At 34.2% G+C, this 5625-nt stretch overlaps 1 protein-coding gene and 1 pseudogene across 4 annotated transcripts in view; one reads left to right on the forward strand and one right to left on the reverse strand.

Moving 5' to 3' along the window:
• Positions 1–5625, forward strand: part of FUT8 (fucosyltransferase 8 (alpha (1,6) fucosyltransferase)) — a 248246-nt gene that overhangs the window by 63861 nt on the left and 178760 nt on the right. For 2 of the 4 annotated variants that reach the window (XM_008582683.1, XM_008582684.1), the window contains exon 2: positions 4649–4735. The exons of the other annotated variants lie outside the window; for them this stretch is intronic. The gene's annotated coding sequence lies outside the window, so the exon portion shown is untranslated. The remainder of the gene's footprint in view (positions 1–4648; positions 4736–5625) is intronic. 4 annotated transcript variants of the gene reach the window in all.
• LOC103598644 lies at positions 2577–3843 on the reverse strand (annotated as a pseudogene).

A 5625-nucleotide genomic window follows, 5' to 3' on the forward strand; every position in this document is an offset into this window, starting at 1 on the left:
CATAATAATCAACTACATTGTATATTGACAAAATAAAAATAATAATAATAATAAAAAAAAAACTTCTACACAGCAAAGGTAACAGTCAACAAAGTGAAAAGACAACCTACAGAATGGGGGAAAATATTTGCAAACTATAAATCTGACAAGGGATTAATATCTAAAATATACAGGAACTCAAACAACAGTAAAAAAAACACCAAATAACGTGATTAAAAAACGTGTAAAGGAACTGAATAGACATCTCTCAAAGGAGGACATACAAATGGGCAATATGTACATGAAAAAACACTCAGCACCACTAATTATCAGGGAAAGCAAGTTAAAACCACTTTGAAGTATCATCTTACCCCAGTTAGACTTTCTGTTATAGAAAAGAATAATAAATGCTGGTGAGGATGTGTAGAAAGGGGAACCCTTCTGCACTGTTGGTGGGACTGTAAATTAGTATAGCCATTATGGAAAATGGTACAGAGTTTCCTTAAACAACTACAGATAGAACTACCATATGATCCAGATATTCCATTACTGTGTATATACCCAGAGGAATGGAAATCATCATGCTGAAGGGATACCTGCATTCCCGTGTTCATCGCATGTCTACTCACAATAGCCAATTTATGCAATCAACCTAAATTTCCATCGACAGATGACTGGATAAGGAAAAAGTGGTATATATACACAATGGAATACTACTCAACCATTAAAAAAGAGTCAAATTCTGCCATTTGCAGCAACATGGATGAACCTGGAGAAAATTATGTTGAGTGAAACATCCCAGTCAGCGAAAGAAAAATAACCACATGTCCTCACTCACAAGTGGGAGCTGAATTAATAAAGAAATAAACAATAATGAAAGAAAGAGAAAGAAACATCAGTCACAATAATACATTGAACTTTTAGAAGGAGAGAACAGAACTGCGGTTACTAGAAGTGGGAGGGGGTGGAGAGGAAGGGGTATTAATGGGAAATTAATTAGAAATAGGTTAATGGACACAAAAAATGATTATGTATTGAAATGATGAATAAGGTAACTATCCTGACGTGACCATCACATACTGTACACAACTATTCATAGTCAACTTTGTACCCCCTAAATATGTATAATTAATTATGCTTCAGTAAAAAAACAAAACAAAACAAAAAAACATAAATAATAATAAGTTGGACTGTTAAAGAGAGAGAGAAAAACTGGTTACTAGAGGCAGGGAAGGGAAGGTTGAGAGGGGTTGGTGAGAAGCTGATTAATGGACACAAAATTATAGCTAGGTAGGAAAAATAAGCCTTATTGGTATATGGTTGACCCAGGAATCTATAATTAAGAATGATTTACTGCATGTTACCAAAGACTAGAAGAGAGGAGATCAAATGAGTACATCACAAAGAAATGATGAATTTTGCAATGATAAATATGCTAATTATCCTGAATAAATCATCACATGTGTACATTGTATACATGTATTGAAATATAAGTCTGTACTCCATAAATATATACAATCGATATGTTTCAATAAAAAATTAAAAAAAGTAAACAAGGAAACAAACAAAAAAGAAGTTATTTTAAAACGTTTTTGGATAAATTAACTCTTTTTTAAACTTAATATCTGCATTGATAAACATAGTCCTGTAAATGTAAAATGTATGTACATTAAAGAATTCTGCATTTTCGTTCTGGAAGAATATAGTTAACCAGAAGGAAATTCCTTTAATGATTAATGTTTACCTTTAACATTTAACATTTACTTGTAACATTCAGAGGTTATAGTTTTAAAATGAACAGTAGCATTTTAAAATGTGTGTGATAGTAGGAATATTTAACAGTAATTTTAATTTTGTTTTGAGATACTTTGAAGTATGTCTACATAATAAATAACGGATAACTGAAAATTTCTTAGCTTTTTGTGTATTTATTTTTATTTCTTATTTTACCTTTAAAAAGGAATTAAAAACTCAGTTTAATTTCAAGAGTTTGGATAGGATATAGAATATAGGCCACTGGCTTAGTCCATTTTGTGTTGCTGTAACAGAATACCTGAGACTGGGTAGTTTATGAAGGAAAGAGGTTTATTTGACTTACTATTCTGAGACAGCTGCATCTTATGTGGGCCTCAGGCTGCTAATATTCATGGCAGAAAGCAGCAGGCAGCTAGTGGGTACATGCAAATCACATGGGAGAGGAAGAAAAGAGAGAGAGAGAGAGAGAGAGGAGGAGGTGCCAAGGTCTTTTAAACAACCTGCTCTTGCAAGAACTTATAGAGGGGGAACTCACACACTACCTGCTCCCCAGGGAGAGCATTAATCCATTCATGAGGGATCTATCCCTGTGACTCTGGTCCCAAAACTGCCACCTTGGGGATCAGATTTCCACATGAATTTGGGGGGACAACACATCCAAACACTATCAGCCACATTTTATATTTTATAATCACAAACTATTATAAATACAAAATAAAGAAAAAAAGATAGTGATATGTTAGGGTAAAAGCATTATAGAAACCTAAATGCTGTTTTCTACATCTGATGGTTCTCTACCATTTCATTTATAGAAAGAATCTGTATAATCAAAGTATTCACTTTCATGCTCCCACATGGGAAGTGGTAGGTGAATATCAATAGGAATACAGTTTATTGTCTGCTTCTCCACTCAGAAATAGCCCTGTGTCTGTCCAGTCTACACTCAGAACTTTGTATTCATAAGCAGCCAGATCATAGAGAGGAGCCTTACAACTTCTTGTATCCCACAGCTTGACAATGTTATCTAAAGAACTTGAAATCAGTTGCTGTTCATGGGTAGGAGACCACTTTACTGATGTGACCCAGTCTGTATGTGAGGTTAGGAACAGAGACACCAAAGAACCATCTTTAGTTTGGGGATCCCACAGTCTGGTACGCCTATCTGTGCTTCTAGATGCCAAATGTTTACAAAGTGGAGAATAGGAAATACAGTTAAACAGTTTATTTCCTGTCAAATTGACTTAAGACTGCCAAACTCAATATCCCACACTCTAATTGTGTGGTCCCTGGATTCACTGGAAATTTCTTCATTATCTGAACACAGAACTGAGGAAATGGTTTTCTTATGGCCAGAGAGGGTCACCATGGGAGTCCTTGTTAGTCCCAACTGCTCTGTTTTCTGTTTCTTTCTTGATCTCTTTGTGGATTCCTCCATTTCATCTTCCTCATCTGTAGGGACTATAGACCAGATCTTTAGTATCTTATCCCAGGAGCCACTGCAGATTTAGTTCTGGAGCTATTAACAGTTATAGAATCCACACTTCCAGCATGACCTCTGAAGCAGTGTAGAGCTTTCACTTTGTTTCTTTTACATTCCACTCTCATAAGAGAATAGTCTGATGCATAGAGGCACTCAGTAATAAGCAAGACAAACTTGTCTTTTTTCACCCAGGCCACATCTTTTACAATGTCCGTGTGTCCCACAATTATCATTATTGACTTTCCTTCCAAGGACCAGATTCGAGAAGTCTTATCTTATGAACCATTCAAGATCCATTCCTCTGCCCCTTTAATTGATCTTATCCAGTCATCATGGAACATGCATTGCTCTGGCTGGGGTGCAGTGTACTTCTCCATGTAGTCTAGTTCCACAGCTTCTTCCGATGAGATGTTCTCCAGTTCCATGTGTTTGACCAAGGGCATTTGCAGAAACTGGCCCTTGATAAGGAAATCAAACTCCACATGTTTGTGGAACTCATTTTTGGCCTCCAGGAATTTATCAGTGATATTACTAATGTCAGCAATTTCAGAGGCAGCTAAGATTGTGGAGGGGACACCATCTACTGCATATTTCTTGTCAGTATTGAAGCAAGTCTGGAGCTGGACCATGGTGAGGAGTACATACAAGACTTGCCCACAGGAAAGTATGGGTTAGTAGTCAGAATGGGAACTCTTGTCTCTTAGGACTACAAAAAGAGAGAGCTCAAAATTAGACTACACAGGTATGCCAGAAGCTGCAGTAGAAGCCTGGCTTCCACTTTCTTTCCTCAGGTCTCCTCAGCAGCTTTTTTTGTGTATTTAAAAACAGTTTGGATGTAGTTATTAATAGATAGTAGATTGAACTACATTTTTAATCTGAAGATATTGGTTTTCTCCTTTGTTTATTATGACTACTGATTTTCTTAATAGAGGAGAGAAGGCATGCTTTTGGGGAGTCTATTATATTATCTATTCAATATTCTTAGTTTTGATGGCATAATAGGACATATTAAATTATTACCACATGACTATTTTCTTCTTGATTTCTTTCAACAACATGTTTTTATCAGAAATTAATGGACTAATAAAAAAATGTTCCATTCTACACATAGATTGCTTGTAACAAATTCATTTTATTAGAAATGTTAAAGTAACCTTTTTTTTTTATCCTCCAAAAGATCATGTTGAGTCTAGTTAATTGGAGTTTCAAAACATATGTGATCTGGTTTGAAAACTCTGTCTCTGGGTCTGTTTAACTTTTTAGATTATATTATTTAAAAAGGTTAACATTTAAAAAAAAAGGTTAACATTGCTTAGGTGGAAATAAAAGTATTATTCCTTTTCAAAACAAAAGTTTTATTTTTCAGACAACACAGTCCTTTGGATTCTGATAGACCAAATTTGAAACAGTTCTTTCGTTTTTGTTTTTTTTTAGATATTTAGCTGTAAGTGCCATAATTCAATAATATCTTCGGAAACTATAAGCATATGATGCAGAGGTAACAGACTGTAAACCTTGAAGGTAATTTTAGATCTTTCTCTTTCTCTTTTTACTTTTTAACTTCTGAAAAAGTAAGATGCTTGTAATAGTTCAGTGAATATGGTAATTTAAAATCCTGGTAGAATAGTACATCTCATTTTGTCTTCATTTTTTAAGGTGAGATAATTTGTATCATGGAGAATAAATTGCTATGTTAGAGGTTGACTCTCTTTTAGTATAAAAATATTAATCTTGTTTAGTAATGTAACTATTTTAAATGCTTTAAGTGTTGAAAAATAATTTATAAGAAAAACTGAAATGCCTAAATTAATGCCTTAAACATGAATGATAGCATTTAGAATTGACATTTTAAATTGTTACATGAAGACATGTATATAGATAAAAAACAGTATATATATTAGTGCAAACGAAATTAATGGTTTCTCCTTTTATACACTCTTATAATACTTGTACTTTCCTTCATTGCATTCATTTATTCATCAGTATTTATTGTCTGCTATATTCCTGGCATCAAGTGATACCAGTGAACAAAATAGACAGAAATTATTGATCTGATGGAACTGATATTCTAGTGGGTATACAGATACTGAACAAATACATATGGTCCGATGGTGATAAAATTCTAGAGAAAAATAAGTACATCAAGGTAGGTGATAGGGAAAGTTGGATTGGGGAGCATGCCTTTTTTATATAGAATGATCAGGGAGGGTTTCACTGAGAAGGTGATAGTTGAGTGATGCTCTGAATTTGATGAGGGACGCTGCTATGGGGATAATTGGGGAAGTTTGTTTCAGGCAAGTTCAAAAGCCTTGTGCTGAGTGTAGGCTCAGCATATTTAGAATCATAAGAAATTAGTTGTGTAATTATTTGTTTCATTTTTGCTTTCCTGGTAGATTTTTTTTTTTTTTTTT

Source organism: Galeopterus variegatus, unplaced genomic scaffold (genome assembly GCF_000696425.1).
Source record: "Galeopterus variegatus unplaced genomic scaffold, G_variegatus-3.0.2 Scaffold2695, whole genome shotgun sequence".
NCBI lineage: Eukaryota > Metazoa > Chordata > Mammalia > Dermoptera > Cynocephalidae > Galeopterus > Galeopterus variegatus.